The sequence below is a fragment of the Corvus cornix genome, chromosome 3 (genome assembly GCF_000738735.6).
Source record: "Corvus cornix cornix isolate S_Up_H32 chromosome 3, ASM73873v5, whole genome shotgun sequence".
NCBI lineage: Eukaryota > Metazoa > Chordata > Aves > Passeriformes > Corvidae > Corvus > Corvus cornix.
The window spans coordinates 103,548,881-103,567,269 of NC_047056.1; the positions used below are offsets into that span (position 1 = coordinate 103,548,881).

An 18,389-nucleotide genomic window follows, 5' to 3' on the forward strand; every position below is an offset into this window, starting at 1 on the left:
CGTCTGACTAACTTATAGATGCTTCACAGTCGCATATGCATGTACCTCCTCCAGTATTAAATCTCCAGGCTGCACTAGAGCTGGTTCACATGTGAACTCACGCAGCTCTTCAGAACTTCCCTTCAAGGATATTCAGGTTTAGTCCTCCACGTCTTTTCCTTCTTTAAGGATTTCTTGGTCCTCAGTTCCATCAGGAAGGTATTTCAACTTTCTTGTCATTTCAGAGTTGTTCAGCGCCTTGAGCTTTAGCAACTTGCATATGCATATGTCATGACCATATGCAGTTATTTATTGCCTAGCAGTAAACATGTGGCATTTTCTTGACACCGAAGCCAGCTTGACAGTGAAGCTCCCTCATCCTCCTCGTTCCTGCTTTCTGCTCTTTCTTCTGCTCCTATTTGCTGAACTTTTAGATGCTGCCAGTTATTTATAGCTTCCATAATTTCACTGATCTGTGTACAATCCAGTTTCAGTAGGAACTGTATTTGCATGAAGGAATATTTGATGAATTGGATCAAAAGCGAAGAGGATTATTCTATGCTGAAAAAAGCTTTTGGTAGAATATTCATCCCAGAAAGGCCTCATTCAACTCTCAGTCTTTGTTTAGAGGACAGAGCAAATTTAGGTCTAGGACTCCTAGCACCAGAACAAAATAAGCACATGATAATAATAATTATTCTGGTATAAACCAGCTGTGTAAATTCAAGTCTCTTTTAATGATTAATTTATGTGAGGCATGGACCTTGCGCTGCTAGGTTTTATGCATTGTTAAGTCATTATCTATCTGGTCTCCCTTGTGCTGCATAAAACGCTTGCTGTTCTCCTGTGTTCAGCATGGCAGAAAGACATAAAGCCAACAAATTTTGTGCCATATGTTTGAGGCTAATGCTGTGAAAGCATGATTATGTGCTTCTTTTTAAACCAAACCATTTTAAAATGCTCAGTCAAATATTAATGATATACCTATTTTCCCAAGGTGAAACTTTTTACTTATTCAGACTTATAAACAATAACATGCAAAATGACAATCACACACAAATATGCAGGTAGAATTAATCTTTCTGACTTCTGACAACACTGTGGTAACAAGTCATTTTGGAAGGAATGCAACTCCTCCCTCCAAATCTGTCCTTGAGGAGATACCACACTGCATGATTCATTTGACCTGACTTTAGAGGTGTACACCTGAATTAGCCATACTGTAAAGACAATGAGGAGAAATGGGCATGTGATTCATCTGACCTATTTTAACCACGTACCTTAGGATGAGTTTAATTGCAGTCTAAAATTGTGTCATAGCCACCTTGACTAGAAAATTATTCTAAGAGATCTGATCATATAAAAGTATCAAAAATAGGACAGATGAATACCATTTAAACTATCTGAAAACAGAGACCTGACTATGTAAGAGATTCCACAAAAGAAAGAGGAAAAAAAAGGATACTAAAGCTAGTTGGTACCAGGAAAATTATAGATGATGAGTGCTTGCTGAGCCATTTTTGCTGTGAAGGCATACATAAACTCAAAATATCCTCTGTTCACCTGCTCACACATAAGTACCCACTGCTTTTTGACATGCCTTGCATATTTGGAAGCCTTGAAGAGATGTGTCAAATGCAAAGGTGATCCAGGCCATTCTGCAGTGGCAGGTAGGGACCAAGTCAACACTAACACGTATCTGACAATCCTAGATGTCAAGGCATGGACCATCACGTCAGCTCTCTAATGGTCTTCTAGAAATACATCTAGGATGGAATTAAACTTGAGATGGAGGCACCTATGCTTATGTTTCTAACTGTAGGAGTCTGTATGTGTGCTTGGTGTTTATTATTTGACAAGATGATCCAGTTCAGAGGACATTACCAATGAAAGAGACTTTATCAAGGGAAGTACAGATACCGAATTCTCCCCCAAGTTCTTGTCCAACCTAGCTAATTTGTATTGTCCTATACATAGTTATATAGCAATTTGTACTGATTACACGTTGACCTCCAATGTTACCAGTCAGAGTGTTGTTGCTATACACCTACCTTGGCATATTTAATGAATAAATAAATCTCCCATATCTTCAATAGCACCAACTTTATCATGATGGCCAAATTCACACTTTTAATATGTCATTTGAGCTGTTACTATCTTCTCTTTGTTCTTTGAGCTGTAGAATGTTGTTTCTGTGTGGTAAAATTCAATCATTTATAGTAGACTTATTCAGTCATATTGAAATGTTTCTAGTTACCTTAATGCAGGTATAAAAAAGAAAAAAAAGTCCAATTTTCAAGTCCCATAAATACTGGGGTTTTTTCTAATCTTCAAAACATTGGTTTTCCATTTAAAAATATTATTTCAGCTCTTGTACAGTTTTTAATGAGTGTTGTAAATAAACAGAAAGATTTAAATCTAATTTGTGACATTTTTTATAAAAAAATTAAATATAATTATGTAAATATATAAATATACCTGGAATAGAGGTAGTATACTTCATATTTACATGTGGCAATTTAGAAGTCTACTTCTAATGGAATTATGAAATCTTTTATTCATAATTCAACTCAATTTATTCCTAGATTTAGAGCATTCATTTATTACTATTTATGTAAACCTTTAGTGTCATATAGATCACAAGCACTGATAAAAATGTGTATTTTACATAAAGGTATAACACAAATGAATATTCCATAATCCAGAGATTTCTACATTCTGTCATCACTATCCTCTGAAAAATATTAAGAGGTGAATTTTGCAGGTGAAGGGCCTTGCCCACACAGTAATTTTGAGCATTACTCAGAACTCTGAATATAAATAATTTCTAGATATTACATGAATACTGCAAAATAATAAGCTTTATGAAGGTCTTGAAGCCATGACAATATTTATTCCCCTACTTACTGTGATAAGAAAGCAATCACTAAATAAAGATTCAGGTCTGGCTTAAAATTTATGCACATTTGAGGCAATTTACTCTCTCTCAGTGCAAGTGCATATTATAGATCTTGTTGCTTAGAGACATGACAAGGCTGGACTCTCTGCAGAATAGGAACTCTCTACAAACACATTTTTCAGGGTCCTGAGCCAACCTTCCAAACACTATGTCTGTTTTTCCCTGCTCCTATCTCTCCTCCCTTCCCAGCAAACACATAAAGATCTGAGCTGAGAAACCCTTTGCCAAGATTCACAGTTATTATTCGTTTCCTGTCTTGAATATATTAAAATATCCCAAATCCCTCATCCTACTCCCCCTTTTTTTTTTTGCTGCTTTCCTTCTCCATGAAGGCTGCTAAAATAATGCCTGCAAAAAAATATTTTTTCCAATAGTAGAGCTGAACGGACCTTTAATCAATGAAGTCGTAGCTTTTCAAGACAGTCTATTGCAGTGCACTTCACCATGTTGGGTAGTGGTGTGGGTGTCAATCTCTTTTCCCAAGTAACAAGCAACAGGATGACAGGAAATGGCCTCAGGTTGCACCAGGGTAGGTTTAGATTGGGTATTAGGAAAAATCTGTTTGCCAGAAGAGTTGTCAAGCGTTGGGATGGGGAAGTGAGTCACCATCCCTGCAGGCATGTGGATGTGGTGCTCAGGGACATGGTTTAGTGCTGGGCTTGGCAGGGATGGGTTGATGGTTGAACTCAGTCTTAAGGTCTTTTCCAACCTAATTGATTCTACTATTAAGAAAGAGTTGGAAAATGTTTTAGAATAGCAAATTAATACTTTTTAGAAAGGCTTCTAGCAATGCTATCAAATTTGATGTTTCTTACTTGAGGTAATATTGTACACAGACATGCACATTTTGTAGCTAAATATTTTCTTTTCTTGCATATTCCAAATACAGAGGTAGAAAAAATAAGGGCAATATTTAAATAATCCAAAAAGGAAAGAATTTCAGACATCCCTTTAAATTCAGCAGAGATTTTCCTTTTATTGTTGGCTTTGTTTGAAGACACAGATCTACTTGTGATGAGTTGCAACCCAAAACACAGTCAAATGCCCCAGGCCTGTTTTTCTAAGATACACCTGAAAAATATTGTAAATTAACATTTTCCCTCAAGAGAGAAAGTTGCCCTCACCTGTGTTGACACAAAGACAGACATACAGACAGGCTGCACATTAATTTTGTGACGCACTCCCCAGCAGGACTTGTATGTAGAACTTAAGACTGCTAACCAGACAAAGATTTAACGGCCTACATTTTCCCAGTGATGTCAGTGGGAATGAATGCCTTCTTCCATAGGCCTTTGGGAACAAAATGTTCCTTGAGAAATGCAAAGAAGGTGCAGGACAAGACCTTCCAGGTAAAATTGATCTTGACATTCATGCAGGAATGTGGGGAATAAAGCTACCTGAGCTTTATGGAGCAACCCACTAATAGAAGAGACACAACTTTTTAGGTCTGAATAAGCATCAGCTGTCTTAAGTTTCCACCGACAATACCAAACTGACTGTATTGGGTGTGCCCAATAAGTTATTTTGATCCACCTTTCTCCCAACTTGAAACAAATTCCTGTTCTCCAGGATCAAAACATGGAGCTTTGTGTCACGCTGCTGTTCTGGGAAGCTTGGGTACAATTCTTCTTAGGCCTGTCAATAATGTTAATACACACATTCTGCACAAATGTGTAAGTGCCCATGCTACAGAATTCCTTTCTTCTGCAAAATATTTGTTCTGACCATAGAAACCAGTGTAGATGAATTTTATCTTTCAAGGAAAAGAAAAAGGTTGAGGAATGCTGTGGGGACAAATATTTCCTGAACCTTAAGTCTTACAATGAAAGCTTTAATACTAGACCATCTTAATGATGAGTTCTTTACTTCCAGGCCTTCTCCACCTCTGGATAACATTGAGGCAAATATGTCATTGCTGAATGAGTTCTACCCTATTTCTATGGAATCTGCTATTTAGCTAATATTTCATATTTTGTGTTAATTTATTACTATTAATTTTATATATATAAACCTATACATGTATCCTTTATGGGTTTTATTTTACCATCTCTGTTAACCTGTTCGTAGTTTTAGGACACTTAGAATAGAGCCGATGGCACGAAGCAGTGCCATCTTGTGGCACTCATAACTTGTGTGGCTATTTCCTGATTTTTCTGTTATATTACTTTATAAAGTTGACATTTTCAAGAGTGTAAATTTCTTTGTGATACAATAAGCACCCCTGATTTTAAGGTCTTTAATATGAGTCGTGAAATGTTTTTCCAAGAAAACAATTAAAGAAAATCTCACTGTTCACCCAGAAACATTTTTGAGATCTTTTATCTCACTTCTAACAAAAATTTTCATTCTGTTAAATAAAAAGTCCTTACATCTTCTAAAAGATATTTCAGGATTTGAAGGTAAGCAAAGTGTCTTATCATGCTATGAAAACATGTTCTTAAGAAGGTAGCTTGACATGGTGCCCTGCTAACATGGTGTTCATGGGATATCATTTATTTGCAATGTGTGAAAAGTGTTCTGGATACCAATGTATTGTACATAAAAACTAAATATCTGAATTATTAAATGGTTCAAAAAAATCCATATACTATCACATTTTTTACTCTGTGTTGCTCCCAATGGGAATGGTAGAACATGGATAGGAGGAATCTGATTTACTGTTTATGAGTATGATATGCATAAATAAATTGTAGGATTAGGAGGGGAGCCTTCTTTGATTTCTGTTCTCTGCTCGACCTTGAGTTAGAAAAGGTAGCTTGAGATTTTAGAAAGCATTTAGCCTTGACCCAGTTCTTCTCTAATTAAATCATTCCTAAAACTCCCACTCAGTAAGAGGTCATTTAGGCCATAACTGCGGACTTCAAAATTAGTTCAGTTGCTTATTTATGCTTCAGTTCCTCCCCTCTGTATAATATAACAATTATCTGCTCTGTAGGAGTTCTACAAAGCTTCATTAGTGTTGGATAAAACTGACTGCAGCAGTGCAAAGTGGTGTGTGCCTCTACTGCAGTTGCATTTGCTGCGTTTTTCCACATGGTATTTTGTTGTATAGCTCATAGGAGAGATTCTCCAGCTTACAGACCTTCATTAAGATATTATCTTAAAAATAGATAATATGGCTTACATTGCATGTTTATTAATTAAATAACACCAGCAGTTAACAACACATTGTGTCTGGAAATTCAGTTACAGTCCAACACAGCAACATTACAATTATATTAGAGCAACACAGTACACAGCAGTGTTTGGTTTATATGCAGCTGGTTTGTGTGTATTTCAGTGAAGCCTAAGAACATCAATAACTGTACTAGTAAGACCACAGGTACAGGAAGAGGGATGTGATTGCTGCTGTCTATTCAGTGTAACAGTCCTAAGACTGCCTTAAAAGTACTACGTCCAATTTTGTGCTTCTCAGTACAAATAAGACACTGATTAGCTGAGCTGAGAGTGGCAGAGGGCCACCACCATGATTGGGGGACTGGTACATGTGACATGGAGATGTTGTAGGGAGGTGGGTTTGTCCAGCCCACAGAAGAGCAAACAAACTGCTTTTTCTCCAACGGATGAGTGAGTGTTTATAGTGATGATGGAGCCAGATTCCCCTTAGAGGTGCACAGCCTCCAATGCTGGGGGAAATGGGCACAAGCCACAGACAGTTAAAATCCCAATTAAGAGGTAAGACAAAGCCAATTACTCTGATGAGGGTGATAAATCACTGGAAGGGGTTGCCAAGAGAGGCTGTGGGATCTTGATCCTTAGATACAAAATTTGGCTTGACAAACCTTATGGTTTCAAATTTGGATTCAACTTTGTAACCAGCTCTACTTTGGGTGGGGAGTTGGACACGTGACTTCCAAAGATCCATTTCAACCTATGTTATGGCACAACACTCTGATTTTACCTCAGTAAACATATTTAAATGTTATCAGATATTGCAAGAACATTCTCAGGCAATAAGAACATCAGCTTCCTCCATCTTTCCATAAATCTTAAATATTTTTGTTTCTACTTCAGTTGGATCACAGTGGCAATAGTGCTGTGCCATCTGGAGTAAATTATTAACAATAGTGCATCTGATTTCATCTTTTGATGATGGCGTATGATTTCTCACTCTTTTGTTCTGTCACCCAGCAATCTATTTCTTTGCTTATGAACCCTGGATATTATCTTTTGGAATGCTAGAGCAATCACAGTGGGACTAAGGAATAAAAAACCCCAACTTTTTAATAATTTTTCTATTTCAGAAAAGAAAGTCTCTAAGGAAAGAATTCTCTAAGGAATTATGAGGGTGTTTTAAAATTCGCAGTGATGGTTCTTGATCTACCCTTTGCAGACTCATACTATTATCTGGACTCCTATATTCTTCATATATTCACAATAAAATCCAAAGTAGAACAAATTTATTTTTGTAAACACTGTAGACTGTATATTCAATTTGGTCTATATATCCTGTGCTACCAAAGGAAAAATAACAAGTGGAAATTGTCCTGAAGTGGTTTCTGTTTAACATGTGTCCTTTATGGAGTAAATAGCTTGAATTTTGGGGCACATGGATAGAATCCTTCTCAAACGGGGTTCTAAGTATGTTCTATTTTGCTCCTTCTCTCTGCACTAGTTAGCTTTGCCTTGCCCTTAGCAACATCTGCATTTTGCCTCAGTTTTCAGGGAGAAGTCAGGGGATTTGTGGCAAAAAATGAAAGACAATTCTGGAAGAGATGGTTCCTTCTTTATCTCATTCTCTCTTCAAGGTATAGCTCAGTCAGGGATACTTTTCTGCTCAAAAGCGATTGGTACAGTTCTCTTCATAACTGTATCAGCTCCACACAGATAATAATTGTATGTTAGCAATTCAGCAGATAACAATTTATAATACTGCTATTTTTTTTCCCCAAGATTTGCATGAAATACCTGTCAAAACCCCCTAAATTTTGCAAAATTAATGTAAAAAAAATTAAGCAGCAGCTAATAAAGACCAGTTTGGACACTTTAATGTCACAGCTTACATGCACATAGTTTGAAAGGCTTCTAAAGTAGGTGTCTTGGGGATCACAAGATGAGATAAGATTGTGTTTTCCTCATACAAGTCTAGTAAGCTCTAATGGGGAAGTACGAGAGTCAGTGTAACCAGACCTTTTGGGGAAATTCAGATGGGATTTTCCAAGGAGCAAACACATCAGAATATGGCTGCTACATTACAAGGCAGGATAGTAAGCCTAAAACAGAAGTGGAAGGTTAAACCCCTCTTTTTACACCTTCTAACACCAAGTAAACATGAGTCTGATAATTAGGACTAGAGCTTGTCCTTCCCCAGGCACACTCTGGCCAGTGCTTGTCTGGAGGTCAGAGCAGATTAGTGCCTAATGCAGGAGCACTCAGCTGTACCACTGACCACTGATTCATTCCAGCACCTTCAACACTGATGCAATCCACGACCTACTAAGTGCTTCTCATGTGTTTAGAAATAAATGGTAAAACATATATCACTTGCCTCTGCTTTATGAGGATTGGGGCGATATTTATATAAAAGGTCTTGTCTTTGTATGTGGGAGCAGGATCCACCTCACTCAGCTTGTGTGTTAAAATAACCTCACTGCAGGGATGGATATTCGTGCAAGCTGGCGACATCCAGCAGGTGGTGCTCAGAACAAACAAAATAAAATATATCACCAAAAAAAAAAAAAAAAAAAAAGAAGAGGTAGGGAAAGCATCTTGTTGACGTTTACATTTCCCTGTAACCAACAGCTACTTCGGTGGGTTTTCTGAGGTTTTTTTTTGGTGGTTTTGGGGTTTTTGTTTGTTTCAAAATGTATTTGTTTGGGAGCTTTTTTTTTTTTCTTTTTTTTTTGATTTTTTTTTTGTTATTTATTTCTCATCCTGCAGCAAATACTATAATGTCATTGACAATTGTTCATAATGAGTTTTAGGGGGTGGATAGCTGAGAGAGAGAGCATTGATTAGCTTTGGCATCACCCCCTGGCATCCTCTGGGATCCAGAATGCTTTGAGATTCCTGTAAATTCCTATAGATTCATCGTAACATGAGTGGAAAGGATTGTTAATTGCTGTGGAAAAGCACCAGATTTTTAAGAAGAATTTCTGCACATCCTTACAAGATCTAGTCTTAGTACAGGTTGTTCACTATACTACCTTAATTAACATTTGGCAGAAGAATCACATCTGTTAATTGCTTAAAGTCAGTATTAACAAAAATCCTTGGGGATATGCCTTGGGATATTGATTAAAATAAAAATTAAAAATAAGTCAAATATTGTCCATATTTACAAATTACTTGTTTCCAGTCATATTAGATATTATAAATTAAAACCAGGGATAAATCAGATATTTGTTTTGTTTTCATACAGGAAAGAAGAGCCTTGAGGTCTGCTGTCAGTGGGATCTGACAATGGCTTGGAAACCGCCCAGCGGATTTTCAGGTGGCTGGACCTGTTGACATCTCCATGCCTAAGGGGCAGTGCAGAGCCACCGGCAGCTGGGCAGAGTGGTGGAGTCCATGCAGAGGACAGAGACTGGCTTTTCACTGTCCCTGATGCCACTGTGGCAGGAGTTGTGTCCTTGCTGGCAAATACAGTGAAAACTCCTGGCTGTTGCCCTGGTGCAGGACTGCCAGGACACTTCCTCAGGGATGGTCATTCCTTTTTTAGTGCACTGCTGTCCTGTCCCGTGGCGGATGTAACTTCATGTTTAATTTTGACCTTTTAAACACATCACTGTGTTGACATTTGTTCCTCTTTTTCTTTTCCTCCTCCATTAATGCAGAAAATAACTGTTATAATCCCAGGCCCAGGGAAAGATCAGGGACAGATGCCCAAAGTTACTGATAATAAAACTACAGCTCCTGAACCCTCTCCCTTCAGATCTGAGCTCTCACTACATTTAATATGCAAGAAATCTTTAATTTCGTCTATATCCTAACTATGTAAATAGCAGAAGCAGAATAAAAAGTGTGGAACAAAAAATGTGATTTCTTTTGCTAAAATCTTTGGAAGCATGAAGCACCTGTATCCTCCTTATGAATTGTATGGGGGCAGAGAGTGAGTGCAGAATCTTCATGACAGCTCCTTGCTTTAAGTAATGTTGCTAGTGCCTAGAACCTAAGCACTGGATCTAGTAGATATATTGCTGTGTTCCAAAGCAATCATACAATGTCATAAGGTAATTTAACCTGTGTAAACCCCCAAAATCAGTCTACTCTCAGCAATGGCATTGGTGACATATAAAAGCTGCTAGAAAAATAAGAGCCTTTAGAAATTGGGATTTCGACAAATTTTCCATTGACAATATGCTTTTATTTGCTAAGCAGTAGCTTTCTGAGTTGCAATATATGTATACAAGCACATATGTACTTTTCAAACAAAAAGAAATATTAAGATTTCCTGGACTGGCATCAACAATTTATGTAATTGCACTGAGGTAATTTTCTGTCTCTTTAAGGCCAATTCTAAGAAACATTTCACTGGAAGAAGTGGATAGTAATAAAATTTTTCTTTGTTCTGGGGGGATGATGGTGAAGGAGTAAGAATAATGAGTAAATTAAACTCAATATTTAAAACACCCCACAGTCCTGATCTAGCTCCCTCTGTGACAGACTGTATGTGACCATACAGGACAGAACAGCACTATGTGTCCACATTTGATGACCTTGTGGTCTGGAAACAACATTTTTGTAGTTTTTCTGCAGTTATGGCGCAACCTGCCCGCCCCTCAGCATGAGTGAGAGTTAAGGACGCTTGCATCTGGGAAATGGGTAGATTTAATGATATTGCCTCCAAGCAGGTAAACTGCCCCCCAGGATTGCCCTAGGATTTTTCTTGGAGAAATATTGTTGTAGATTTCCAGAAGGAGGTAGGGAAAAAACAGTGCTGAGTGTAGGAAAAGGGTCTCAGTGCTGAGCGTCCCTCCCGGGACATGTCTCGCTCTGCAGTGCAGACATATGAAGACACCACAGAGGAGGAGGAGGAGGAAGAGGAGGATGAGAATGAAGAGGAGGCAGTTGTGGATTCAAGATCCCAATAATGAGGTCAAAGGTGCCCAGATGAGGCAGCCTGTATGATAAAAGAAGTCAGAATTTGAGAGAAAATTTTTCCTTATTCAAACCCTCCAGATTCCATCCATAGTCAATGGATTGATGTGGGGACCCCCATGTTAGTGGCTTGGAGTGATGAGAGGTACAAAGAATATATGAAACAAAATTATTTAAAGGGACCTTCTTAATCAAATTAAAAGTATTTTCTGTAGAAAATCTTTGGACACTTCTGTGTTGCAATGGTCATGCAGAAAGTAGGAAGTCCATCAGAAGAAAAGTCTTCTGTTCCCAGAATGATTCATAGCTTCTGGGAACTATATTAAATATGATTAAAGTAGAATTAAAAAAAGATTGCTATGGTAGAGCTACTTTAAAATTACAAATTACATTATATTATATTATTCATTTAATTATATTTTCAACATCAATCATAGTCTCACTTCACTAGGGAGAGTCTTAGTAGCAATAGACTTTATTTTAAGAGCAGAAATAAAATGTTATTTTGGATTAAGGTAGAAAATGATTGTAATCTGTATTTTTTTCTTGAATACCAATGTATTTAGAAATCTTCATTATGATATTTTATCACCTATTTAGATTACTTCAGAAATTAAATCAACCTAAAACTGAGTAAGATTTCAAAACAGGAATACTCAAAAGGAGTTGCTAAATTAATTTCATGTGCAGACAAGCTCCCAAGAAGCCAGTAAAAAAGCAAAGAGTATCAAAGAGTGTGCTGAAAGAAGGGGAAGAAAATATTAAATAGAAATACAAATTGAATCTGACAGGAGGTTGAGTCTGAGTATTTATAGGTGACAGGGTGTTAATGTATTATGCAAAAGGAAACACAAAGCTGGTTTCTTTTTCCAGATATTACACAAAAAAAGCAGTTTAGTAGAAGCATATTCTATCTACAATGCCATGTTCCTTCTGCAGCTAAAATGGAGGAGCCCGAAGAAATGAAGTTTAAATCATCTTTATTATCCTGCACAATTCCTCAGGTGAGTGGGGAAAGGCTGGTGAATATTTCCAGAGAAGATGCCTGCAACAGCATGACCATTATAATGCTTTGTGCCATTCTAGTGCTGACTTTTGCTAGTCTATCTTCAAAAATCAGTGGACCTACTTACTAACAAAGCTGAGTCTTTCAGATAGTGCTTGAGAGACTAATGCTTTATGACCCATAACTGCAGGTTTAACTTTGGAGCTGCTGGGGGAAAGAGAAACAGGATGTTAATGTCTGAAATTGTGTGGCCAGTTACTACCGAACCATAAGCAAATCTTCTTTGTGTCCTTGAACATAAAACTAGGCTTTGCATGTTGTGATAAACCACTTAAAAATTAAAAGCTACCAGTGTGAGTCCACCTGATTTATCATGTTCTTATGCCATGTGAAACATGCTGTAGTCTCCTGCCCAGCTGTTGCTATGGTTCCCACTATGGTTTTAGGTGTGGGATGGAAAGTCATCCCATCATTTCTTCAGTGCTCCCCCTCCCTGGTGGCAATTTATGGCAACCACTATGGCAGTATGTGTATGTGACTTGCTCTAAAAAGGATTGCCACAGCTTTTGATTTGGAAAAACTATCACATTTGCCCTGCTAATAACATACAACTATTTTTTTTTCAAGTTATACTGTAGAGCTTTTCACTTTCTTTAAAGTGAGCATCCTTTTATGGGATATATGGATGCTACAGCTTTTCAGCATGTTTTCATCCCATTTGATTAGCTATGTGAAAGCATACTTCATTTATAAATGAAAACTCTATATAGAAATAGTTTATCCTACTTGTAGATCAGACACTGCTGCTTGTTCTGCTTGAACTATCAATATGAGTCCAAGCATAGTAGCCAGTAAATGCATTTATTTTGCTCCCAATGGAATCAGCAAAGCCTAAGACAACTGCCTGTCAGTAACAGACATGTTAGCATAGCACTAAGCTGTGTTCCTGGAAGCTAGAGTTCTCAAGGTTACAGGGAAAAGACAAACAGCTCTATTCTATGTCAGCTGCTATCCAGAAAGATTTCTTAATTTTGCCTGAACACAAGCTCTGCAGGAGATGTGCTAACTCCTGCAGATCCTATTGAGGGTGTTATTGCTAGAAAAAAAAAATACAGAAAATTCATTCTCCAGTGCCATAGCACACTTGGAGTTAGAAGTACAGAAGGAAAGAAAAACAGTTTCTATTTTTCAGACTGAAAAAATAATATTTTCTTATAAAGTACTTAGCCTTAAACCTAAAATCCTTTCAATGAACAACATTTCACATCTCATATATTCACTTTCTTTTATGGTCTAGTCCTGTTTGGTATCATCATTCTCAGAAACACTTCATCTTCCAGAAGGGAATATTATTACCATCTTCTTTTCATATCTCTAAATAAACTGTATATTTGTTACAGTTTAAGCATTAATGTGTATATAAATTACAGTTTTCTAAAAACACCATGGAATGACAGTTTTTTAGAATCTAACCATAATCAAAGCATGCTGACCAATATATATAAAATAAATATGTAGTTGCTTGCTTCCAAGAGCTGCAGCTTTGTGAAATCACATGATTACAGGAAATATCTGACTTTTATAAAAGATGTAAGGTCTGAGCTCTCTCGTTATTGGAGAAAAGGCCTAAAAATATGATGAAGTGCAAATAAAGGTTGAAAAAACTAGACTAAATAAAATGAGGAATACCGACATTGCATTGTAGGACTGCTACATACAAACACTGTCATATTAAGCTGCTCATTTATGTTGGGGTCATTAGGTTTGTACTTAAGGCTGAATGTTTGAGAATACGCTCTACACAAGTATAATTCTAGGGCCAAGATAGAAAGACTTAATTCCTTAAAATCCTGTTTGTGGCAAGAAGCTTGCAGCCAGCCTCACATGTTAGAGTGTGAAGCCTGAAGCTGTAGAACGTTAACAGCCTCTCTGCTCTTTGAGTCTTTGAAGTTTATTAGAGTGAGTTTCATAGAATTAGTCCTCTAAAATTGCTGTCTCCTTCAGCTGGTCTCTTTCTGCAGCTTAGTCTTCTGTTCTTGTGCTTTGATAATTCTGTTCACAGAGAAGCCTCATGAAACATGCGAGACATGCGTATAATAAAGCTGTCTTGAGCAGTTGCTTGGTAACTCTATGTGTTAAAATGCTTCTAATATTCAAGAGATACATGGATTACAATAATAAAAATACAGGAATACAGCAGGGAATCACTAACATCTGTTAGGGATTTAGCACTCACATCCAGATGCTTGAAAAAAACATGTTGTACTAATAAGCACTGCATTATTAGCTGTTTAAGTAATTGCTTTGGATTCAGCATAACGATAAATTTTTGAAAATATTTAGCAGTTTTTCATACCTAAAAGAATAATTATAGGATTTACCTCCAGTTACTGTACTGGAGTCTTTCCTGACTCTGGAGCTTCTGTGGAAGAAGCCACACTGTGTGATGGGGCACCTGACCAACTCTGCAGGGTGGGGGGTTAGGACAGGCCCCTGAGAAGTCAAACACCTGCTTTCTAATCCATGTTCCAAAGACTATTAAGGTATGTTTGTACAAACCCGAAAAGATCAGTCAGGAACAAATAGAAGGATATTGTACACTAGTGGCCAAGATATTATTGCAAATTTAAAAAAAAAAAGTCCTAAACTGGAGGAAGAAATTAAACTTATTTAACTAACTTTTGAGTTACTTATTTGCTGGGACTTTAGTGCTACAATTTTTCATGGAAGATATGATTTTGTGTAGTTTATTAACATATTTGCAAAAATATCCAATTGAAGTGTCTTCCCCAAAAGTTTATTATCTTCTGTGTTAACATATCTGACAATAGCAATAGCAACAGCAACACAAAAAGTATTCCAGTCCTTTTTTTAAAGACTTTCCCATAGGTCTTTGTTGCTAGCTTATCTCCAATGGCTTTTTCCTAGTAGAAGATTAAGTTTTACAATGGGAGGATAACCTTAACCTCTACTGACACTTTTGGGGAGACTGGATGGTGGCGCTGCTTCTAATTTGGGTTCAATTTTTAAAGCTGATGTTATGAAATATTACTGTTTGAATATATTTTTCCATTTTTGTCAGTTATGATGAACACATATTTAGTGGCAAGCATAGCCACAGAAGAGAACTAAATGAAAGCCCTGAAATCTCTCTCTTAAATGCAGAGAAAGGGTAGGTACCTCCTCTTAACACACTTCATCATTGCGAGTCACATGGTTCAAACAAAGATTATGAGTTATATTCTGAAATATGTGTGGTCTCAATTCAGACCCCTAAAGACGTGATTTGGGATGTCCTACTCTGTCCAAACACTTGCATGGGGTTGACAAATGCAACACGTGTCTTGGCAAGTCTTGCACCCTTCTGTAGCAGCAGCTGGAGGCATCTCTAGGGTAACTCAAATAGACAAGAATGCTCATGTTCAGACAATTGAACTGCCTGTTGTCTCTGTTTTGGATAGAGAGCAAGTGTTTTGGACTTGCATGGCAACATCCTCATAGCAGAGAGTGCAATAAGGAGGGCTTCTCTAAGAAGTTGCCAGAAGCTTCCTCACATCCAAAAGAGCCAAGGTCAGCTGGCTCTAAGATGGACTCACTGCTGGCCAAGGCCAAGCCAATAAGCAGTGGTGGTAACAGCTCTGTGATAACAAATTTAAGAAGGAAAAATAAAGTTATTGGGCAGAAGTAATTGTGGACAGAGAAGAGTGGGGTGAGAACGTGTGAGAGCAACAATCCTACAGATCCCAAGGTCAGTGGAGAAGGAGGGGCAGGAGATGCTCCAGGCAGAGATTCTCCTGCAGCCCCTGGTGCAGCCCACAGTGAGGCAGCTGTGCCCCTGCAGCCCAGGGAGGTACACAGGGGAGCGTCATGCAGCCCATGGTGGACACCCACCCAGAGCAGGTTGGTGCCTGAAGGAGGCTGTGACCCTGTGGGAAGCTCCTGCTGGAGCAGGCTCCTGGCAGGACCTGTAGCCCTGTGGAGAGAGGAGCCTACACTGGAGCAGTTTTGCTGGCAGCCCCTGTGACCCTGTGGGGGACGCACACTGGAGCGGGCAGTTCCTGAAGGACTGCACCCCATGGGAGGGACCCACTCTAGACATCCACACATGAGGAACTGCAGCCCATGGGAAGGATTCATACTGGAGAAGTTCTTGAAAGACTGTCTCCTGTGGGGTGGACCCCATGCTGGAGCAGCAGAAGGACTCCTCTCCCTGAGGAGGAAGCAACAGGAGAAACAACATGTGATGAACTGACCATAAACCCCATTCCACATTTCCCTGAGCCACTGGGAGGGGAGGAGGTAAAGAACTGTGAATAAAGTTAAGCGAGGGAAGGAGAGAGGGGTAAGGGGAAGGTGTTTCTAAGATTTGTTTTACTTCCTATTATCCTGCTCTACTTCTGATTGTTAATAAGTTAAACTAATTTCCCCAAGCTGTCTGTTTTGCCCATGACAGTCACTGGGGAGTGATTTCTCCCTGCCCTTATCTCAACTACGAGCCTTTTGTTATCTTTTCTCTCCCCTCCCCAGCTGTGGAGGGCAGTGACAGAGTGTCTTTGGTGGGCATCCAAACTGCCACAGCAAGAGATACTAATCAGGAAAAATAAATCCAATTAAACGCACACAGAATCAAGTGAAATTGGTGTGATGGATGGCAGTGTTGTGCAGATGTGATAAAAGTTTTGTACCATAGGCAAAAACTCTCCCTTCTATCCCATATAATTTTTCCAGAATTAATTATCTGATTACTTTAAAGTGATTACTTGTCTTTTATTACAGAAGAAATTGTGATAGCACTGGAACCAGCAAATATTGTGAAGAATAATAATTTGAGTTTTCTTCATTTTTTTCACAGAAATGTAAAGTCAGTAATATCAGAACTATAGAATGCTTTCACCTGTCCCCTTTTCTGACATTCAGAGATTATCCTTTCCCATTTCAGTATTACCCTCTGTTGACAAATAGTACAATTGCAATGCCATCAACATTAGGCCTTCCATGATGCTGAATAGGGTGTAATGTAAATAGACAACAAGAAATAGAGGCCAAGATGGTGTGGCCGAAGCATAAAGGAAGGACAGAAATATAAACAATACTTACCTGTCACATGTAGTCACCCTTTTAGAGGAGAGGTGCCATGAAAATACAGAATACTACAGCACAAAGATGTCTGAACTCTCGTAACAATTAAAATTTAATTATTCAAGCAAATAAGAAAATCAAGGTTTAGTAAACATTTAAAGAGGCACGAAAATCTAACTTTTTATAATATTCTTCTACATGTTAACTGTTAAAATATTCTATTTCTCCATTTTAATGCTTCTTGTAATGAGTCCCATAGTGTTATGTATACTAGAAGTTGTGGACCTGATGATAAGACCAGATAGAAAAAACCCCAACTTTGTTGTAAAAGTACTGAATTCTTATCTGGAGCTGCTAGAGCTCAAAGATATTTAATGAAAGTATTTTTATTTTATTTTATGAATCAAGTGATGAGAGATGCATCCCAGCACAACTCATTTTATGAAAGAGATTGCTTACATTATAATATATAGAATTGAATGCCATAGATATAGCTTTTATTTGCTGGGCAAAAGTAATTAATTCCCATGTAATTGTCATTAGATCGATCATAATATAGTAACAATAATTAGCTATTTTTTAGTTTTAAAGTTGTTCTCAAATTAAAAACCCTACCTTTGGTAACTCTCTCAGGCAGATAGAATCAAGGAATTCATATTATTATAGCAACTACCATAGGTGGTTCTACCTTAATAAAGTACTTTGAATGTAGAATCATAAAACGGTAGAATAGATTTGCTTGAAAGGGACAGTAAAGACCATCTAGTTCCATCCCCCGCCATGGCCAGGGACACCTTTCACCAGACCAGGTCGCTCAAAGCCCCATCCAACCTGGCCTTGAACACTACCAGGGATGGCGAATTCACACCTTCTCTGGGCAATCAGTTCCAGTGTCTGATCAACCCCATAATGAAGAATTTCTTCCTTATATCTGATATAAACCTGCCCTCTTTCTATCACTCCATGTCCTCTTAATAAGTCTCTCTCCAGCTCTTTACAAGCCCCTTTAAGTACTAATAGGCCACAAAAGATCTTTCAGAAGCCTTCTCTTCTCCAGTCTGAAAAACCCGAACTCTCTGAGCCTGCCTTCATAGGACATGTGCTCCAGGCTTCTGAGCATGTTTGTGACATCCTCTGGACTTGCTGCAACAGATCCATGTTCTTGTTATGCTGAGGACTCCTGAGCAGGATACAGTACTCCAGGTGAGGTCTCATGAGAACCTTGGCCCACTGGTCACACTGCCCATGACAGACTCATCAAGGCTGGAAGAGATATTCAAGGTAATCTAGTCCCACTGTCAACCCAGTACCACCATAATCACCCTT

General features: G+C 38.2%; 1 long non-coding RNA gene across 1 annotated transcript in view; it reads left to right on the forward strand.

The window, feature by feature from the left end:
* Positions 1 to 11,898: 11,898 nt before the first annotated feature.
* Positions 11,899 to 18,389, forward strand: part of LOC104685425 — a 30,257-nt gene continuing 23,766 nt past the window's right edge. The window contains exon 1 of the long non-coding RNA XR_751109.3: positions 11,899 to 11,982. This is a non-coding gene — a long non-coding RNA (uncharacterized LOC104685425). The remainder of the gene's footprint in view (positions 11,983 to 18,389) is intronic.